At 38.6% G+C, this 21,390-nt stretch overlaps 1 protein-coding gene across 3 annotated transcripts in view; it reads left to right on the top strand.

Moving 5' to 3' along the window:
- Window positions 1-21,390, top strand: part of PIP5K1B (phosphatidylinositol-4-phosphate 5-kinase type 1 beta) — a 387,289-nt gene that overhangs the window by 76,062 nt on the left and 289,837 nt on the right. The window contains exon 1 of one of the 3 annotated variants that reach the window (XM_053702528.1): window positions 6,130-6,255. The exons of the other annotated variants lie outside the window; for them this stretch is intronic. The gene's annotated coding sequence lies outside the window, so the exon portion shown is untranslated. Of the gene's footprint in view, window positions 1-6,129; window positions 6,256-21,390 lie in introns of those variants that run through there. 3 annotated transcript variants of the gene reach the window in all.

The raw sequence follows: 21,390 nt of genomic DNA, 5'->3' as shown, positions 1-21,390 counted from the left end.
CTTCTGTACTGCTTCTTTGGTGCCGTTAGCCATTATTGTTGCAGGGAAGGTGAGGTGATATCTGGTAATTAAGGAGGGGGAACATTACAGTAATGCAGTGTGTGTGTAAGTGTAAATAGGTTCCTGCAAATGAGAACAATACATTTAGCAAACATTGTGGTAATAAAAAAGTAATGGGAAACAATAAAATATTAACAACAATACAAAACATGAAATTACCAACAAGTTAAACAAAAGGAGAAAAAACTCTCTTCCTATTATAGGGCATAAGTTAGAGTGGTTAGGGGGTAAGACCACTACTAGCCCTATGGTATGTGGATCTATTGGTTTTGGTAGAGCAGAATACCCTGGCCAAAGGGAATTAAGAACAGGAGGGGTAGGGGGATAGAGGGTATGGGGTGTTGAGGAATGGGAGGGCTAAAACAGGGAAGGAAAGGGAGATTGGAAGAGCGGGAGTAATTGTACAGGGGTGTAAATATAGATACCTGTAAGATTTCAAGGGGTTACAAACACATGGTACATTTACTTGCCCAATCTTACGGGGAACTTCAGTTACATGTCCGTACAGTGTTCAGAGTCTTTGCACAATCAAGGAAGTTGTTAGGTAGAGTGGGTCGAAGAAGCGGGACTGGAAGCAGTTTGGCTGGTTTGTTCTTCTTTTGTGAGACGATGTGCCATGAATTGGCTAGTGGGTTTTGTCTCTTGGGTGGGGAGGATAAGGTGTGGACAAGGGAGGAGGACCCAGAAGTGGGGGGTCTAGGTCCAGTGTGGAGCAAAAGTTTGGGATATCCTCCGGAGTCCTACAAATGTAGCGAGAGTTGTTCCTGAAGGTCCAGATGTGCGTCGGGAATCCGCAGGAATATGGAATCTTTTTATTCCGTAACAAGGTGGTGATTGGGGCAAATTCTTTCCTCCTTTTCCTCCTTTGCCTTTGCTGTGTTGAAAGGTCTTGAAAGAATTGTAGAACATTCCCTCTAAATCGCACAGGTTGATTCTTCTTAGATTGAGATAAAAGCATCTCCTTTTCCTGGAAATTCTTAAAGCGAATTACTATGTCTCTGGGTGGCGCTGAGTCCGGGGGTTTAGGTCTTAAAGTCCTGTGTGCTCTAACCCAGGGGATCTCCGCTGTGAAAGTGGGGTCCTTTAGATGTTGAAACAAAGCTTGAAGGTAGACTGGAAAATCCCTTGGTAACACAGACTCAGGAACGCCTCTAATGCGCATATTTTTGCGCCTGCTGCGGTTCTCCAAGTCATCTAAGTTTCCTGGAGTGACACGATGGTTTGTTGCTGTGAGGTTGACCTGTTCTGTGAGGTGTTGAATATCCTCTTTCATAGTGTCCTGATTACCTTCCAAGGTTTCCACCTGAAAGCCCAGGGTATGTATAGCCTGTCTCATCTCAGCCAATTCCTCTCTGATACATGACTGCACTATGTCTGCTATGCAAGAGTGTTGCTGGTAGCTGTGAGTCTGCTATTTGGGGTCTGCAGTGTTGCGGGTCCTGAGTATCATTTGCTGCAAGTTTCTCTTTTTGCCTTTGATTGGTAGGAGACACATCTGTTGTGTCTGAACATTGTAGGAATGAGGACATTGTTAGGAGTTTGCCTGTCGCAGGTTTCACCAGCTTATCTTGTTTTAAGGTACGTCTGGTTGTCATGTTAAGTTATAAATATGTATAGCTGACTGAAATGTAAGGGCTTCTAGTATCAGTAAAGTATTGATTGAAAACTCCAAGGCAGTTACAAGTAAAAGAAGCAGCTTTTGATTTTCTGAGTATACTGATAGTCTGTATAACAATGAGCAGAGATCACATTTATTAGGATACTGACTATCCCTCCTTTCTATTCAGGGAGTGGATTTGAGGTAGATAAAATCAGTAAAGTTATATTTTGTAGGCCTCCAATATCCCCAGAGCTGGGAGCTGGTAGTTGATAGGAGCTATGGCTACTTTGCCCTGTTATAACCCTCACCCGGCTGAGGAGAAGCAGGGTAAGCTGATAGCTTTGGTGCTATGTGTGCACAATGTGTAAGGGTGTAGACACAGATAGCTTACCCCCTCTGGTCCGTTGTAGGCCCAAGCCGGGGGCTAAATTTGCAGTTGGTATCTGGGTCTGAGTGCACTTCCTCCGGTTCGCAACCGGATAGTTTTTAGAGTCCCTGGGCTTCTGGATTGCAGGTTGGGGCTCCTGACTGTGTAGTCTGATGGCTGGGGTGCCCTTAGATCATGCTGGTGGTAGTTGCGGCTGCCATTACGGCCTGGAGGGTCTGGGTTGGACTGAAATGGGCCGGATTGAAAAGTGGACGATTTTCGCCCAATCTTTGCTTGCAAAGTTGTTAGGTGATAGAGGAGCTGGTTTGGGGTTCTTTAGGGGTGTTTGGAGGCAGGATGGCCAGGATAAATGGCTAGATATAGGGCTTTAGTGGTGGAGCTCCGGTGTTATGCTGCTCTCATGTCAGCAGCCGGCTCCGCCCCCCAACAGTTATATTAATATACTTTTTACCTCTGTGATTACCTTGTGCCTAAGCATCTTCTGACAGCCCCCTGATCACATAACTTTTTAATTATTATCTATTGACTTGCATTTAGTACTGCGGTGTGCTAACTCTTAAATAACTCCTTGGGCATGAACACAATGCTATCTATATGGCCCACATGAACTAGCAGTCTCCTGTTGTGAAAAGCTAATAAAAAAGCCTGTGATAAAAGGCTTTCTGTAGTGGCTTAGAAACAGGCAGAAATTTAGAGGTTTAAATGTTATAAAGTATATTCATATAACAATGATGGCTGTGCAAAGCTGGGCAAAGAGTAGTAAAGGCATTATCTATTTAGATGTCTATGTAGACTGTCCATTTATGTTTAAGAAAATCACATTCCCTCTTATGTAATATTTGTGTTTCAAATGGCTTAACTAGTTTGAGCATTTGAGTTTGATACAAATTTGGATGTCATAGAATCAATTAATGGCTTGGAATGGCAACCTGTGTTGCGGTGCATATTTGGCCAGTGTTGATGGTGCACTTAAAGGTTGTTAACTTGTGGTCACCTTGACTTCATTTCCCTCAGCGACATTGTAATTTGTGAAATAAATGATACACCTGTATATAAAAAAATGTGTATTCCTAATTTTGTAATACTTTGTGCTGTTCAGCAGATTTCCCAGGACTTCCTCTGTGCATTGCTATGCAATCTATTGCAACCTTCTATGTGCCTTCACAGTATGACATCCTGGTGACGACAATGCAGGTAGGGAAACCTTGTGTTTGCCCACGCTGCTCTGATGTCTCACAGATTCCTTAGTATGTGGGGAAAGGGATGGGCACAGTGCTCTGCAATCAGCTAGAAGACATTTTTTTATAAAACCCAGTGACAAGCAGTTCTATAAATTACTATGCATCAATTTCCTTTTCCCCCAGGGCTGGATTATATTTAGCCTTATAATTTCTTAGAAATGTATTAAAGGGACAGTAAACCTTTGTGACAGGAGCGAGCTGCACTTAGTCTTATGGCGCGATCGGGCCGGGCTGTGACTATACAGCTGGCCCGATGCGCTGACTGAATATTACAGACCCGCTCAGCAGAGAGCAGAGAGCGGGTCTGTAAAAGCGCTGACATTTTTACATTTTAAAAGGTAAAAAATGATTTTATGGCTATAGCACCTAAATAATGTTATATAATTCTGCACTATGTGCCACCTACTTACACTTATTAACCCCTAATCTGCCGCACCCACTATAATAAAAGTATTAACCCCTAAACCTAAGTCTAACCCTAACCCTAACACCCCCCTAACTTAAATATAATTTAAATAAATTGAAATAAAATAACAATCATTAACTAAATTATTCCTATTTAAAACTAAATACTTACCTATAAAATAAACCCTAAGATAGCTACAATATAACTAATAGTTACATTGTAGCTAGCTTAGGATTGTTTTTAAATTTACAGGCAACTTTGTATTTATTTTAACTAGGTACAATAGTTATTAAATAGTTATTAACTATTTAATAGCTACCTAGTTGAAATAAATCACATTTACCTGTAAAATAAATCGTAACCTAAGTTACAATTACACCTAACACTACACTATAATTAAATTAATTACCTAAACTAAATACAATTAAATACAATTTTGAAAAAAATATCTAAAGTACGGAATAAAACAAACACTAAATTACAGAAAATAATAAAATATTTACAATTTTTTAAAACTAATTACACCTAATCTAATCCCCCTAATAAAATAAAAAAGCCCCCCAAAATAATAAAAGCCCTACCCTATACTAAATTACAAATAGCCCTTAAAAGGGCCTTTTGGGGGGGCATTGCCCCAAAGTAATCAGCTCTTTTACCTGTAAAAAATAGTACAATACCCCCCCAACATTAAAACCCACCACCCACACACCCAACCCTACTCTAAAACCCACCCAATACCCCCTTAATAAAACCTTACACTAACCCCTTGAAGATCACACTACCTTGAGAAGTCTTCACCCAGCCGGGCCGAAGTCCTCCACGAAGCCGGGTGAAGTGGTCCTCCAGACGGGCAGAAGTCTTCATCCAAGCCGGCCAGAAGAGGTCCTCCAGATGGGCAGAAGTCTTCATCCAGGCAGCATCTTCTATCTTCATCCATCCGGCGCGGAGCGGCTTCATCTTCAAGACATCCAACGTGGAGCATCCTCTTCCAAAGAAGTCCAACTAAAGAATGAAGGTTCCTTTAAATGACGTCATCCAAGATGGCGTCCCTTGAATTCCGATTGGCTGATAGAATTCTATCAGCCAATTGGAATTAAGGTAGAAAAAATCCTATTGGCTGATGCAATCAGCCAATAGGATTGAGCTCGCATTCTATTGGCTGATAGATTACAATGGGTTGAGCTTCAGGTAATATCATATCTCATTATGTTATCACTTTGTGAACACACACTTGCTTCCTTATCTTATCTTATATTTGTCTAGAAAACTAAAGCTCAATACATAGAGAGAACAAGGGAAAATTATCATGTTATTACTTAACTATCCTGCACCCCACTGGGAGTGTCATTTCTTCTGTTGGCTGTGTTTACTTAGGCTATTCAATAGCTGAGACTCCAGTATTAAAGGGACACTCAATCAAAATTAAACTTTCATTATTCAGATAGAGCATGCCATTTTAAACAACTTTCCAATTTACTTCCATTAACAAAATGTGCACATTCTTTTTATATTTAAACTTTTTGAGTCACCAGCTCCTACTGAGCATGTGCAAGAATAAGTGTGTATGCATTTGTGAATGGCTGATGGCTGTCACATGGTACGTGTATTCATTTGTGAATGACTGATGGCTGTCACATGGTACAGGGGAGTGGAAAAAGACATAACTTTTAAAATTGTCAGGAAAAAAATCTACTACTTATTCAAGTTCAGACTAAGTGCTATTGCATTGTCTTGTTATCTTGCATTTGTTGATTATGCAAATCTACTTTGTTGACTGGTCCTTTAAAACTTTCAGTATAGGTTGGGAAACCACAAGCTAAATCAGCTATTTCAAATGCCGAAATGGGGGTAAAGGAGCTACTTGTTAACAATTTAATACACTCCAGCAGGTAAAATGGATAATTGGGAACAATTACAATAAGAGAAATGTTTTGGGTGAACTGTCCCTTTAACAAAGAAGATAAAAAGACTGTGCAAACAAGGTTTTGTGGAAACTCTGTTAGCTCATCATCCTTAGGGACAAATTCTGCCCTGGCTTATAAAGACAATTTTAGGGACATTTAAAAACATTTTGTATATTTGTTAAAAATATTAAAAATAATTGGTCACATTTATTTATTATAAACATATGTATGCAGCATAGTTAACATTAGTTACTTTCATACAGGTGGTGAAAGTCCACAATCCACTACTCCTGCTCATTACTCTTCCCTACCACTAGGAGAAGACCAAGATTCCCAAACCCCAAGAACTCTATAAAACCCCTCCTACTTCACGCATACCTCAGTCTTTACTTTGCCGCAGAGAAATTGGGTTTTCAGTCAATATTGAGGCCAGGTTTCCCTTAGACTAGAGTACAGTGCTTGTCAAAGGGATGTATATGGTGTGGGGTGTGGTTTGTGATTCTTTTTTTCACCTCATGGGAAATTTATCATAAACCTTCCGTAATTCGTCGCAGGAACTTGTCTTTTGCCTTTCTTTTTATGGATCTACAATATTATCCTTATATGTTTCAGTACTGGTTAGGCTATCTTCTGCTTATTTGCTGGTGGACTTATTAGTAAGTATTTTCTTTAACGTTTTTGTTTATATATAAATATTTGCTAATATATATGGCCCTGGGACAGAATTCTTTACATTATTATGTTTTGCGTGCAACCACATTTTTGGTGCGCATAGTTCCCTTCGGGTTGGGGTTTTGTACGTCGGGTTAACACTTGTCAGATTAGCGCAGGTCCCTTTAGTGATTGCTATAGTTATTTTTTGCATTTCGGATGGGTTATGCACGCCGGGTTAACGCATGTAAGTCCTCTGCTATGCACACGTTGGGTTTTGGCGTGCTAACTTCTCTTATAGCTGCTTATAACATTCAGATATTCGTATAGGTGTGTAACCCATTTACAGGAGTTATATGCAAGCAAAGGTGCAATAATAAAATGCTCTAAAACATTAGAGCATTTTCTTTTTGCACTTGTATGCCGATTTAACGCTAATGTTCAAATGTCAGAATATTGTTATTTAGCCATCCTTATACAGCTATAGCTGCTATGTTGGTTGATAGGGACACACCTATCAAATAAAAAAAAAATCTTTCTTTTCAGCACTGCAACATCTATTAAAAAAATACATTTTAAAATACCCTGTTTAGATGTAGCAAATACAGAACAAATAATTGAACGTCCCTTTAATCTGTCATAAAATAGCTTACACATATAGTACCACACTGGACTTCCAGTAGTCATGCATACTCTTATAACGGATTAGTAAGTATGCTTAATAAATATTATTCTAACTTCTAAATAAATGTAATTGTATTTTACTATCCCTGCTTGTGTGTGAGTGTTTGATATGTTGTAATAATTAGAATATTGTTACAAAAGAATCAGCATGTCACAAGCCCCTGAAACTTGTATTACAGAAAGTAAATGAAAAGGGTGTGTAACTGAACATTCTATAGATTTCTGGCAAGAACCTGCTGAAACTTTGACAGAAACCACCCAGTTACTCCGGGAAAGGCTCAGAGATAAGATTCTGTCTTGCTTACGGAAATCTAGTCTCGCCCAGTCTTCTGACATGGCCTAGAACTGAAGCAGTAGCAAATGTATTGCCGCAACCAAGTACTAATCAGTTGCTCAATGAACGCTTTCTCTGACTTGGGGATCCTTCAAAACAGAGTATATCACTTGTAGATTACTTGTCACTCACTAGCAAGTTTAAATACATATTGTCAATTGTAATGTTTTAGTGTCCATAAAGCACTGGGTGCCGCCATGATGTAACCTAGGTTTCTTCTGCTGAGGACAGTTACGGACAGTTATAAATAGGTCACTCGAGTGTGCAACTAATGACTGTGTAGAATATAGCAGTGTTGGAAAGCCCACCATTTTCAGAATTAAATTACAGGAAATGGTGACAAAATAAATAATGAAAGTATGTTGCAAAGTTTTTTTTACTACAATTAAAGTGAATGTAAAGTTTCATGAATGAGTGCCCGGTTTTTCAAAATACTATTAAAAACAGGGGCACTTTCATTCATGAAAGTTTACATTAGAGCATATTTTTTTTTTAAATACATTTTTGTTTAGCAAACACAGACCGCGATCCTCCGCCCGCAGCTCCTCTGTACTTAGCACTTCAATGACGAAACCGGCTCGTTCTGGGGTGCACGCCATGATTGGAGGAAACCGGTTTCATCATTGCTAAGGTAGAGGATCGTGGTCTAAAAAAAGGTAAGTATTTAAAAAAAAACAAAAAATGCTGCAATGTAAAGTTTCATGAATGAAAGTGCCCCTGTTTTTAATAGTATTTTTAAAAACCGGGCACTCATTCATGAAACTTTACATTCACTTTAAGGTGTTTAATGTCCATTTTATTCCTCAAGAAAAAATGTTTCTCAATCAGGATTACTGGGTTGTGTTATAGGCTTCAGCTGATGGTATTTAAATAAAAGGTTGGGCTGAATACATGATCCTGGGGCAGGGGGGTGACCAGGGGCACAGGGTTGAGTGACTATGGCCAGGCTGAGCTCAGATGGCAGAGTTAGTAGATGAATCAAAGGTGTGATGTATCAGAGTTGGGGAGGTCCATGGATATAACTAGTGATTCAGGGGTAGAGATGAGGCTGTACTTAGCTGGGTGTTGATTTTTTTACATTCACTTTGTGAAACCCATACATAAATATGGTATGGGAATGGGTGGGAGACATAGTGGACAGATCTCCCTACCTGTAAAAATCCCACAATTTTTGCAAGAGGTGGGAGCTCTGTGAGCACGCTCTAGCGTAAATCCTTGTTCTTTACTCAGCCACCTTTACCAACAATTCTATCTGTATTCCAGCACAGTAAATATTTAATGACTCTACACAGTTTATGTTCCAGTGGTTTTCATATTTTTATGGAAGCAATCTGCTAATGAAAAGCAGTAATCATTTTTTCAAGTCGCCTAATAGCAAAATCATGGCATGTAAAGCCTGAAGCACAATATAAGATAACTTTATCTATAATGCTGCATGAGACAATTAAACAGCAAGATTTGGCACAAAACACGTTTGCTGAGAAAGCACAACAGCTGTCTAATTTACTTGTTTCACTTTCTGAACAGATTGTTATTATTACACAATACGAACAAAATAATGCAGCCATTTAAAGACTAGCTTTAGGGTTATACCTCAAATGACTGTAAATGAAGAATGGCTTGTAACATTTAAAATAGTATTACCAAAAAGTTAACATTAAGACAATATTTTCTTGACAGCTATATTAGTATTATTATTACAACTCATAATAATTGCCAATAAAAATACTTATTATAATACAAATAACTTTGCTCGTTTACTCATTTAGAATTTTGAATGTTTAGATGTTTTGCCATAATGGCCTATATTAGAAGTGGAGCACTATTGATAGTCCATGTTAAAACATTATAACCATAGAGTGTTTAGCGCAGCTGACATCTCTTTAGTGCGCTCTATACTTTCAAAGGATACTGTAACCGCGCTACACATCTCTCATATTACAAGTTGTGAGTTGTGTTGCACAACACATAACAGGGCTAGAAAAGTTAGCACGGCTTAAGACCTGAAGTAAAGTGTTAGGGCTAGAAGCATTCAACCCCTCTGTTCTGTTCTGTAAACTCCATGTTTTCACAGATGAAAATAAAAATCCTAATTACAATACAATTACCTAGCAATTGGCTTATTCATGTGAGACAAGCATTTTCCTCTGGATAGAAGTCACACTCTAGATAAGCATCATTAGTCAGGCTGCAGATCTGAAGGAAAGCTGTAACAGTAAAGAATGAAGAACATTCTACTACAGTAAGAGATAAAGTACCCAAACTGTATCTGCTAGAAAAATGGTACAAAGTAATATTAAACATTCCACTGTTAGATCAAATATCCAGAAGTGGAGGCTACATCAAAACACCCAGACACTGCTGGGAAAAAGGTTGACATCAAAAACTCAGTGACTAAGCAAGGAGGAGACTTGAGGGAGGCCAAGAAGAGTAGCTATGAGGTCAAAGGCTGAGACTGGAGTAAATGTGCATCAGTAAAATTCAAGTTGCTCTGTACCAAACTGGCCTGTAAGGGAGGGTGGCAAGAAAGAAGCCACTACCCAAAACTATCAATGTGAAAGCATATCTGGAGTTTAATAAATAACATGAGACTCGGATGAAATATGTAAAGGAAGGTTTTGTGGTCGAGGTGGCACTAGCCTCCCCCAAGCATAATGGCTGGCTCCATGTGCCCCTAACTGTGATAATCTCTTAGTGTTTTTCCACCACTGCCCACTCAGGACACATACAGCCTTACTCAGCCCAGCCCCTGACATGCACCAACCCCTCCCGCAAAGCACCTTTAGGCCCTGCTCCTGTCATGTTCCAGACACAAAATAACATTTGTGCTTTAGGAAATGTTGTGAAGTACTGTATTTATATATATATATATATACTTCTGCTCCCTGCCATTGGTCCATAGCAGGTAATGCTGACCTGCAGCGCCCCCACCGCCCCTGAAAAGCTGGACAGGCAGCGGGCCTCTCTTAACTGCGGAGCCCCAGCATTGCAGGGTTTGCAGGGTCAGGATTTCCGCCACTGCCTAAGAGGCGCAGAGCAGTGAATACCCATTCAACTCCACTGAGGAGCTACAGTTAACAATGTGGATGCAGGAACAGCAACTGCAATATACTTAAGCACAGTGACCTTGAATAGGGATTGGTGAACTTTTAGTCCCAGATATATCAACATGAGCATGTGGAAAGGAAGTGGTGTGGTCGGACATTAAAGGAATATGAAACCAAAAAATGTCTTTTGTGATTCAGACAGAGCATACCATTAAAAAAGTTTTCAATTTACTTCTATTATGAAATTTACGTCATTCCCATGATATTCTATATTGAAGAGATACCAAGGTAGGCATCTGGAGCACTGCATGGCAGGAAATAGTGCTGCCATCTGGTGCTCTTGCAAATGGATAACATTCTTGCAAAACTGTTGCCATAAAGTGCTCCATAAATGAGCCGGCTCCTAAGCTTACGTCCCTGCTTTTCAACAAAAGACACCAAGAGAATGAAGAAAAACTTAAAATAGAAGTAAATGAGAAAGTTGTTAAAAATCGCACGCTCTATCTGAATGATAAAAGAAAAAAAATGGGTTTCATATCCCTTTAAATTCTGCAACAAGCTTACACCAGGTAAAAGTAGCAACCTGATCGGTGAGCTCAGATTATGGATTATAGTGAGAAAGCAGCAGTTTATTCGGCATCCTCTAAGACAGAGCTTTCCAAACTTTTCATGTAGGTGACACACTTTTTAGACCTACATCATTTTGCGACACAGTAATTCAGTTGTACTGGCAAACAGGAGGTTTTTTAAGAGATACGGACACATACATAAATTATATAATAACGAAATGCATTTACAAGTAACAGTATGTATGTGCAAGAATTAACAACACCAATAGCTACTTACTATTTTATTGGGATGTATGAGGTTGATGGGATGAACACAGTTTTTGAATATTTGGTGGAATATTAGATAAAGACACTCGCATTTCATCATCAAGCATTTTTAAGCTTCCACTTCCTATCCATATATCAAGAGCAGGAGCAGCAATGCACTACTGGGAGCTAGCTGCAAAAAAAAAACCCCACTGACTTCTGACTTCAGCTCAGCGTTTAAGCTGCCGCCCTTAGAGCTCTGCGAGTCTGACTGAATACTGCCCGCGCTGCAAACACACTGCTGTCCCACTCACTTACTACACATGCAGTCAGGAGCCGATTAAGGAGACTACACGTGCAGTCAGGAGTCAATGTGCCGCCAAAGCTGCCAATGAGAATAGTTTCAGTTTCCACTGAGCTGTGCCAAAAGGGTAAGATGATCTGTGACCCCCTAGGTATCAATCACATGTCAACCATGTGATATGCGTAGCAGGCAGGCAGAAAGTCAGAAACAAACAAAAAAAAAAAAATGTAATTTAAAAAAATTTGTGCTGAAGCAGGGACACACCTACACACTGCTGCCGACACACTAGTGTGTCCCGACACACAGTTTGGAAAGCACTGCTCTAAGATATAGTGGGAAACAGAAGGAAGAAAAAAGATTATTTTTTTTAGTAATTAGAGGGGAAGTGTATCACTGCTTGATTGTACCTGCCATAAGAGGAGGGGGCTAACTAGTTTGTACAATAGCCTGTGCACAGGAATTTATCAGACAATGCTGACTACTAGTTTGTACAATAGCCTGTGCACAGGAATTTATCAGACAATGCTGACTACTAGTTTGTACAATAGCCTGTGCACAGGAATTTATCAGACAATGCTGACTACTAGTTTGTACAATAGCCTGTGCACAGGAATTTATCAGACAATGCTGACTACTAGTTTGTACAATAGCCTGTGCACAGGAGTTTATCAGACAATGCTGACTACTAGTTTGTACAATAGCCTGTGCACAGGAGTTTATCAGACAATGCTGACTACTAGTTTGTACAATAGCCTGGGCACAGGAATTTATCAGACAATGCTGACTAATAGTTTGTACAATAGCCTGTGTACAGGAGTTTATCAGACAATGCTGACTACTAGTTTGTACAATAGCCTGTGCACAGGAATTTATCAGACAATGATGACTACTAGTTTGTACAATAGCCTGTGCACAGGAGTTTATCAGACAATGCTGAATACTAGTTTGGACAATAGCCTGTGCACAGGAGTTTATCAGACAACGCTGACTACTAGTTTGGACAATAGCCTGTGCACAGGAGTTTATCAGACAATGCTGACTACTAGTTTGTACAATAGCCTGTGCACAGGAGTTTATCAGACAATGCTGACTACTAGTTTGTACAATAGCCTGTGCACAGGAGTTTATCAGACAATGCTGACTACTAGTTTGTACAATAGCCTGTGCACAGGAGTTTATCAGACAATGCTGACTACTAGTTTGTACAATAGCCTGTGCACAGGAGTTTATCAGACAATGCTGACTACTAGTTTGTACAATAGCCTGTGCACAGGAGTTTATCAGACAATGCTGACTACTTGCTATGTATTGGCAATATGGATTGACAAACATTTATCATATTTATCATCAGTATTTCCTCCTTTATCAGCTAATGGGACTAAGTTCCTTATATTGCAAAAATGATTTCCTCTTGAAGTGTGTTTTTGGCTTTTTTTTAATACCGTGTTAAAGAAAAATGTATCATAACTGAATTTGGATAGCGATTAGTGTTGCTGTATTCTAGACACAATTTCCTTTTTTTTTACTGGCTTGCTATAATTATGTTTCTTTAAAAGTCGAGTGCTGGATAGAAGAACTCTTGGAGAAATTACTAATATGTTTATACACATACATATGTTCATCTACTCTCATAGAGCATATAGGGCAATATTCTTCTGAGATCACATTGTTTTGCTGGAAATGGCTCATTGTTTGTCACAAATCCTATTAGACTTACAGACTTTAAAATTACTTAATAAAACATTTTAATATGTTCTTCAACATTTTTTAAATAAAAAAAAGTATTTCCTATTTTTATCTCCAGCTGGTTACATTATATTAGTAGTGTTTTTTTCTTCTAGTGTGCATTTATATGCTATACTATCTGAAACACTGAGTTTTGTTCTCTTCTTTCATGTTTACCTCCTTGAACAATGAAAAATACAATTCACAACAAGAAAGATCATATCATTTATTAAGTGGCCAAGCAACAAAGTTACTAGACAACCTTTTGTTATTGTCAGGATTATTATTTAAAAAAATGTATTTTGCTGCTTTCTTCATTTGCCCATAAAACATTAACTGCTTTTACCAAACTCTTGAAATCTAGTTTGCTGGTAGACTCTAATGCTGCACAATTTCTTATGCAACATTGATGTCATATATCAAATGGTCTGGCAGCCATATTGCTTATAGCGACTCATTTGGACAAACATTTGTAAATCTTCTCCAGAACTGCTTATTTTACAGATGTAAAACTTGCTGTGTTAACTGCTGCTGTCATCTAGATTTACAATTGTTCAGGAGAAGTGCATCGGTCACATGGTGTGATGGCCATCTTGTATTGTTTAAACTATGATTTTTCCAAAATCAACATGGCTGCCACGAGCCATTAACTTTTTATTGTTATTCACTTGCGTACATTGCACTATTTTTACACTATTAAACTATGTTACAGTGTGGTAGTTATGTACAAATATGACCCCCAAAGGCAATATTGCCACCAAAGTTAGCACTTTGGGGCCGCCATCCTGAAATCAAACATTCATACATTTTCTTAAAATTTCACCAAATTGTAGATGTCTATGGTGAGCTTTAGTATGTGCAATACAAAGGTATCATTATTACAAAGAAGGGCTCTTAGATTTCTATTATGACATTAATTTTTATTTGGACTCCTATATGGGGCAATTTAGACAACAGTGTTAACCACCACTAATTCCCACTATTTTGGTATTTCATTATTGGGTATTATTAGGTATTAATTTAGCATTAGCTTAAACTTTCAACTAGACTGGACATAAACCTTCACTGCTTCTATATTGTTTTACAGTTTGTTATGATTTAAATTGAAATATGCTCAATTTCTTTTTTATATATATATATATATATTTATTCCTTGTTATTATGTTGACAGTTATGTTATTGTACTACTAACCAAATGTCGAGGACCATCGAGTATGACTCTCATTATCCTAAATAGTAAGACTTTATCCAATGCCCACACAGGAAAATAACTAAAGGACAATGCAATTAAAAACTGGATGATTCTTGATGTTAACACCAGAATGTTTGTAATGAAAGTGTTGGTAGGTCTGATGGATACTTTTTACGTATTGACTTTGTATTTTCAAATTTATAAAAAATAATTAAAAAAATAAAAGAAAAAAAACAAAGTCAAAATGAAACGTGCAAGTATAAAAAAAAATAAAAAAAAATAAAAAAAATAAAAGCCAAATATATTACAGTGTGGCAGCCACTAAAAATCTTGTTCTACGAAACCGCTTATGAAACATACATGAAATTGTGTTTATAAAGTTATGTTGTGACCTAAATGTATATCTGTTCATGTGGTTTGGCCTATGATGAGTTCTATTGTGGGTAATACAGAGGCTATATGTCACATGGTCTGGCACCTATCTTGGTTAACACAAACATTTAAAAAATGTGTTTTCTCTGCAACTGCTAATGTTAGAGCTGTGACTTTTGCTGTATAACGTTATGCTGTGATTTAGCTGCTCATATGCCATTGGAAAGCTTTTGCGCTTGGCCACCCTTGTTGCGGCTTGCAGCTATATGATTTATATTAAGTTAATTATGGTCGCCAACCAGTGGTCCTGGTGGTCCACAAGAAGATGTTGGTGGTCCTTGACACTATCAAGCAGGAATTAGTCTCATCTGATGGTGTCGCCCCCGTCGCGCCCCAACTCCCTACAGTGCCTGGCTGGACATTAGTGAAAACCGACGGAGGAGGAGTTAAATTACAATCTCCCTACGCACGCTGCGTAGTACTGCGCAACTTGCGTAGCTAGATTGTATTTTTAACTCTTCCCACCAGGCGCACTGCTCAGAGGAAGATGCTTCCATTCTAAAGCCAGCAGAGTTTGGTATAGTCTTGGATTGAAATAGTGTAATTAAAGTATATAAAAAAAGAAAATCTTAAAAAAAAATTCTCTTATATTTAATTTATTTTCTTCCCTTTACTTGTCTCTTTGTAGTAGTTTTCCTAATTCCTTCAGATGGACTTACATCACTGTTTGTCTTCCTCCCCTCCATCTTTTTTTTTTTATTAAAGGGACAGTCAAGTCCAAAAAAACCTCTCATGATTTAAATAGGGAATGTAATTTTAAACAACTTTCCAATTTACTTTTATCACCAATTTTGCTTTGTTCTCTTGGTATTCTTAGTTGAAAGCTAAACCTAGGAGGTTCATATGCTAATGTCTTAGACATTGAAGACTGCCTCTAATCTGAATGCATTTTGACCACTAGAAGGCAATAGTTCATGTGTTTCGTATACATAACAGTGTTGGCTATGCAAAACTGGGGAATGGGTAATAAAGGGATTGTCTTTCTTTTTAAACAACACAAATTCTGGTGTTGACTGTCCCTTTAACTATTAATTATTTTTCATTCTTATAATTTTCCCACGTACAAATCCATTCCACCTGAATTCCAGTTATTGCCATCCAGCAGATTAGCCATATCCCACCAGTATTATATTAATTGCCAGTAACATCAGTAGTGGTTAGCTCACATCCAGATTGAGAGCTTTCTGATATAAACTTTATTTATGACTCCAATGTCTGTCCATGATCAAGTAGTTTCAAATAATTCCTAACTGGAAAGGTAACTTGGAAGTCTTGTGGTCCCTTTAAACATAATTATTTTGCCCCCCACTTTCTGCCTCTCTGTTTCCAGTTTAAAAGTTGGCACTCACCCTTCATCTGTCATTTGAAAATATTCTCTCAGTTCTGTCATTCAATTAGTTAATTCCAAAAAATAATTCTTAAAAATGTGTAAATATATACATAATGTAAACTTAGCTATGGTTATACTAGTTATGTACAGTATGTGTGTATGTGTGTGTGTATACAGGGAGTGCAGAATTATTAGGCAAATTAGTATTTTGACCACATCATCCTCTTTATGCATGTTGTCTTACTCCAAGCTGTATAGGCTCGAAAGCCTACTACCAATTAAGCATATTAGGTGATGTGCATCTCTGTAATGAGAAGGGGTGTGGTCTAATGACATCAACACCCTATATCAGGTGTGCATAATTATTAGGCAACTTCCTTTCCTTTGGCAAAATGGGTCAAAAGAAGGACTTGACAGGCTCAGAAAAGTGAAAAATAGTGAGATATCTTGCAGAGGGATGCAGCACTCTTAAAATTGCAAAGCTTCTGAAGCGTGATCATCGAACAATCAAGCGTTTCATTCAAAATAGTCAACAGGGTCGCAAGAAGCGTGTGGAAAAACCAAGGCGCAAAATAACTGCCCATGAACTGAGAAAAGTCAAGCGTGCAGCTGCCAAGATGCCACTTGCCACCAGTTTGGCCATATTTCAGAGCTGCAACATCACTGGAGTGCCCAAAAGCACAAGGTGTGCAATACTCAGAGACATGGCCAAGGTAAGAAAGGCTGAAAGACGACCACCACTGAACAAGACACACAAGCTGAAACGTCAAGACTGGGCCAAGAAATATCTCAAGACTGATTTTTCTAAGGTTTTATGGACTGATGAAATGAGAGTGAGTCTTGATGGGCCAGATGGATGGGCCCGTGGCTGGATTGGTAAAGGGCAGAGAGCTCCAGTCCGACTCAGACGCCAGCAAGGTGGAGGTGGAGTACTGGTTTGGGCTGGTATCATCAAAGATGAGCTTGTGGGGCCTTTTCGGGTTGAGGATGGAGTCAAGCTCAACTCCCAGTCCTACTGCCAGTTTCTGGAAGACACCTTCTTCAAGCAGTGGTACAGGAAGAAGTCTGCATCCTTCAAGAAAAACATGATATTCATGCAGGACAATGCTCCATCACACGTCCAAGTACTCCACAGCGTGGCTGGCAAGAAAGGGTATAAAAGAAGAAAATCTAATGACATGGCCTCCTTGTTCACCTGATCTGAACCCCATTGAGAACCTGTGGTCCATCATCAAATGTGAGATTTACAAGGAGGGAAAACAGTACACCTCTCTGAACAGTGTCTGGGAGGCTGTGGTTGCTGCTGCACGCAATGTTGATGGTGAACAGATCAAAACACTGACAGAATCCATGGATGGCAGGCTTTTGAGTGTCCTTGCAAAGAAAGGTGGCTATATTGGTCACTGATTTGTTTTTGTTTTGTTTTTGAATGTCAGAAATGTATATTTGTGAATGTTGAGATGTTATATTGGTTTCACTGGTAAAAATAAATAATTGAAATGGGTATATATTTGTTTTTTGTTAAGTTGCCTAATAATTATGCACAGTAATAGTCACCTGCACACACAGATATCCCCCTAAAATAGCTATAACTAAAAACAAACTAAAAACTACTTCCAAAACTATTCAGCTTTGATATTAATGAGTTTTTTGGGTTCATTGAGAACATGGTTGTTGTTCAATAATAAAATTAATCCTCAAAAATACAACTTGCCTAATAATTCTGCACTCCCTGTGTGTATATATATATATATATATATATATATATATATATATATATACTGTACATACATACACACACACTTTATAGAGGTTTGTACCTTTTAAAAAAAAAAATCATGTTAGTGGTCCACGGGATTCTAAATTGTGAGTTTAGTGGTCCCTGAGATCCGAAAGGTTGGTGACCCCTGCTATAGGGCATATCTTCAACGTATACTGTACTATTCTAAACAACATTCAATAATTAAATATATACAGAAATGTACTGTTACATATGGTGGATTGATCTATGTTGGGATTTGTATTTACTTTTATCAAGATATAAAAACTTCTAGATAAACAGGGTTTAGAGATGTGTGCCTTTTTGGCAAATTTGTTAGATTTGTCTAATTTAATATATTAAGCTTCTCAAACCTCAGTAACTAGTCACATGTGATAGATATCACTAGTCATTAGCCCCTTGAGTGCCTGGAAGGTGAAAAGTTTTAAGCATGAACCTGTTTGACTATATAACCCAGCAACACCATTTAAAATATGTCAGCTATCTTAGAACAATACATAGCAGTTTCCAGAGCAACCACTGAACTGTGCTACCACAATGATTAATACTTGATGCTACATAACATGTAAAAGCTTTCAGATGATTTTGTGCATGGGCTTTAACATTGGAATTCATATAACCCAAGAGACTAGCACAACCAGACAAAGATATAAGCATGTGGGCTGCAGAAAACTACACATAGTCACAGGGTCAACAAGAAAGTGAGAAGATAAAATGGAGCCAATTTGAATATTTAGGAGACAGAGAGGGAAATTCCTACATATGTATTTGAGTTGTCTTTAGAACAGCTTCTCCTTAAATGTGGATTTGGAACTTTGTTTTCCACACAGCCTTAATTAATAGAAGCTTTTATATAACTATTGCATAGTCCCGTGGTATAGACCCTAGAACCTGTAACACCAAGGTCTTAACATGTACTGCACTAGGTCATGAACAGAGCAGTCTCATATCTTACACTATAATATTTAACAAGCTCAGATTCTCTACCTCTTTGTTTCATTAAAACCTTTCTATTTCTATTTATTATTCTAGCAGTTATATTATTTAAACAATATAATCCAAGACATGTTTAGGCAAACAAACTGATATTGTCATATGTTTAAATGAATGAACCTTATTAATAAACCAATATGTTGTATTGCATAAGCTTGTGAGGCCTCACATGTGTCTTGTGCAGAGATGAATACCACATGGTATGTTTGTACATGTCTCCTTATTATTATCAGGCTGAGATCACCATGCGAGCAGTTATTGATTGCAGTGCTGACAGCTTCTTCTAGCACCACTTTATAAATGTGTTGAATAAGAGCAGCTATATAATATCCACATGTGGCGTGTCCTGTATCCTTTGGTAGAACAATGATTGTTTATTGATTGCAGTCCCCAGACCTGCTTTACTGTTGTGCACTGCTGGGCCACACAATCCTACAGCACTTCAAGAGGATCTCAGACAATTACACCACCCACGGCTTGTTTGCTAAACATCAGTCAAGGCCCTTATATTCCCATGAAATGCATAGCGTGGAGATTATAATTAGACTCTCTGGCTAAACTCACATTTCAAAGGAAACAACATTGTATAGAGCAAATCTTTGTGATGACTCAAAACCATACCATATTAAGTGCTTGACAAATCTGTTTAAAAATTAGGAGCCAGTAAGAATATTTGGGAGCCAGGCATATTTTTAGGAGCCAGACAGTTGGATTTGTATATAGATATATGGAAAATAACCCAAAAATTTAGGAGCCAGGGGTAAAATAATAGGAGCCAGTGACTCCCAGGCTTCTGGGTTTGTCGAGCCCTGCCATAATGTATTAATGATAATATGTTAATAGAATCAATAAAAGTTTGCAGCTGTGTGTGAGAAGAGCTTTAGAAAAGAAGTAATAAATTGTGTATAATGCCGATACAAGCAGGTGCAATAGTATTATATCTGTCTCTCATCTTGTTCGTCTGCCTTTTGTCTATCTAAAGTACAATTTCTTTATAAAAATATTGTTATGCATGCACATCTCAAAGGAGTTTCCCCTTGAGCAACCACTGCACATGCACCTAAATAACATTAGCTATTAAAATACTGCGCAGTGGCAGAAAAGAGTGTATAAAGACAAATTACTCTGTAAATATTGCTAGGAATCAATTGCTTCTCTAAACATGTATTATACTGCTTTTAAATGTATCTTTGCATGCAGAAACATTCAGCTGTCTAGGCTGTACGTCATCCTAAACATATCTTACTGTGTCACATGGAGGAACAACCAAAATAGAAACCTCCATCAATGTTGGAAGCTGAATTAATATGCATATATTTAGTGTTTGCAGCATTCATTTGTGTGAAACTTAACTGCCTAATTTCATGCAGTTTTGATTTGCTATTACTGAGATATAAGGGCATTTGTTGGGCATTGCCCTTAAAATGGCATTTAGCTCTTTTACTGCCCACCCTATCTAAATAAAATAAAACCCCCCAAAAAACCCTTAAAAAATCCTAAATCTAAGCCCCAGGTTGCAACTCACCGTTCCTGAAGTCTGGCAGGGAATGTCCTGTTCTAGTCGGTGAAGTCTTCTTCCAAGCGGCGACCTCTTCTTTCTTCTTCCTGGAACATCCTTCATGGAGCAGAGCTGAAGACTGAAGACCGTGGAGCTGAAGACCGGCAACCCTGGAACTGAAGACGGGCGACCCTGGAACTGAGGACTGGCGACCATGGGGCGTGGAGGATCCTCTTCGTACGATCTTCGCTGCACACTGGATAGAGAATTCAAGGGACGCAATTAAAAATGGCGTCCCTTGAATTCCTATTGGCTAATTTGATTCTTTAAATTCAAATCAGCCAATAGGATGAAAGCTACTCAAATCCTATTGGCTATTCAAATCAGCCAATAGGATGAGAGCTACTGAAATTCTATTGGCTGAATTTCAGTAGCTCTCATCCTATTGGCTGATTTGAACAGCCATTAGGATTTGAGTAGTTTTCATCCTATTGGCTGATTTGAATTTGAAGAATCAAATCAGCTAATAGGAATTCAAGGGACGCCATTTTTAATCGCGTCCCTTGAATTCTCTATCCAGTGTGCGGCGAAGATCGTACAAAGAGGATCCTCCACGCTCCATTGCTCCATGGTCGCCGGTCTTCAGTTTCAGGGTCGCTGGTCTTCAGCTCCGCAGTCTTCAGTCTTCAGCTCTGCGGTCATCAGTTTTCCGCTCCTCTCCATGCAGGATGTTCCAGGAAGAAGAAAGAAGAGGTCGCCGCTTGGAAGACTTTACCGCCTGGAATAGGACCTTCTCCGCCGGGCTTCAGGAACGGTGAGTAGCAACCTGGGGCTTAGACTTAGGGTTTTTTAAGTTTTTTTGGGGGGGTTTTATTTTATTTAGATAGGGTGGGTAGTAAAAGAGCTAAATGCCATTTTAAGGGCAATGCCCAACAAATGCCTTTTCAGGGCAATGGGTAGTTCAGGGATTATTACTTGCATGTGGGTTTGATGGCGGATTTAGGGG

Source organism: Bombina bombina, chromosome 2 (assembly GCF_027579735.1).
Source record: "Bombina bombina isolate aBomBom1 chromosome 2, aBomBom1.pri, whole genome shotgun sequence".
NCBI classification, from domain to species: Eukaryota; Metazoa; Chordata; class Amphibia; order Anura; family Bombinatoridae; genus Bombina; species Bombina bombina.
Note: the sequence above shows the minus strand (reverse complement) of the source record. Positions and strands in the feature narration are given on the sequence as shown.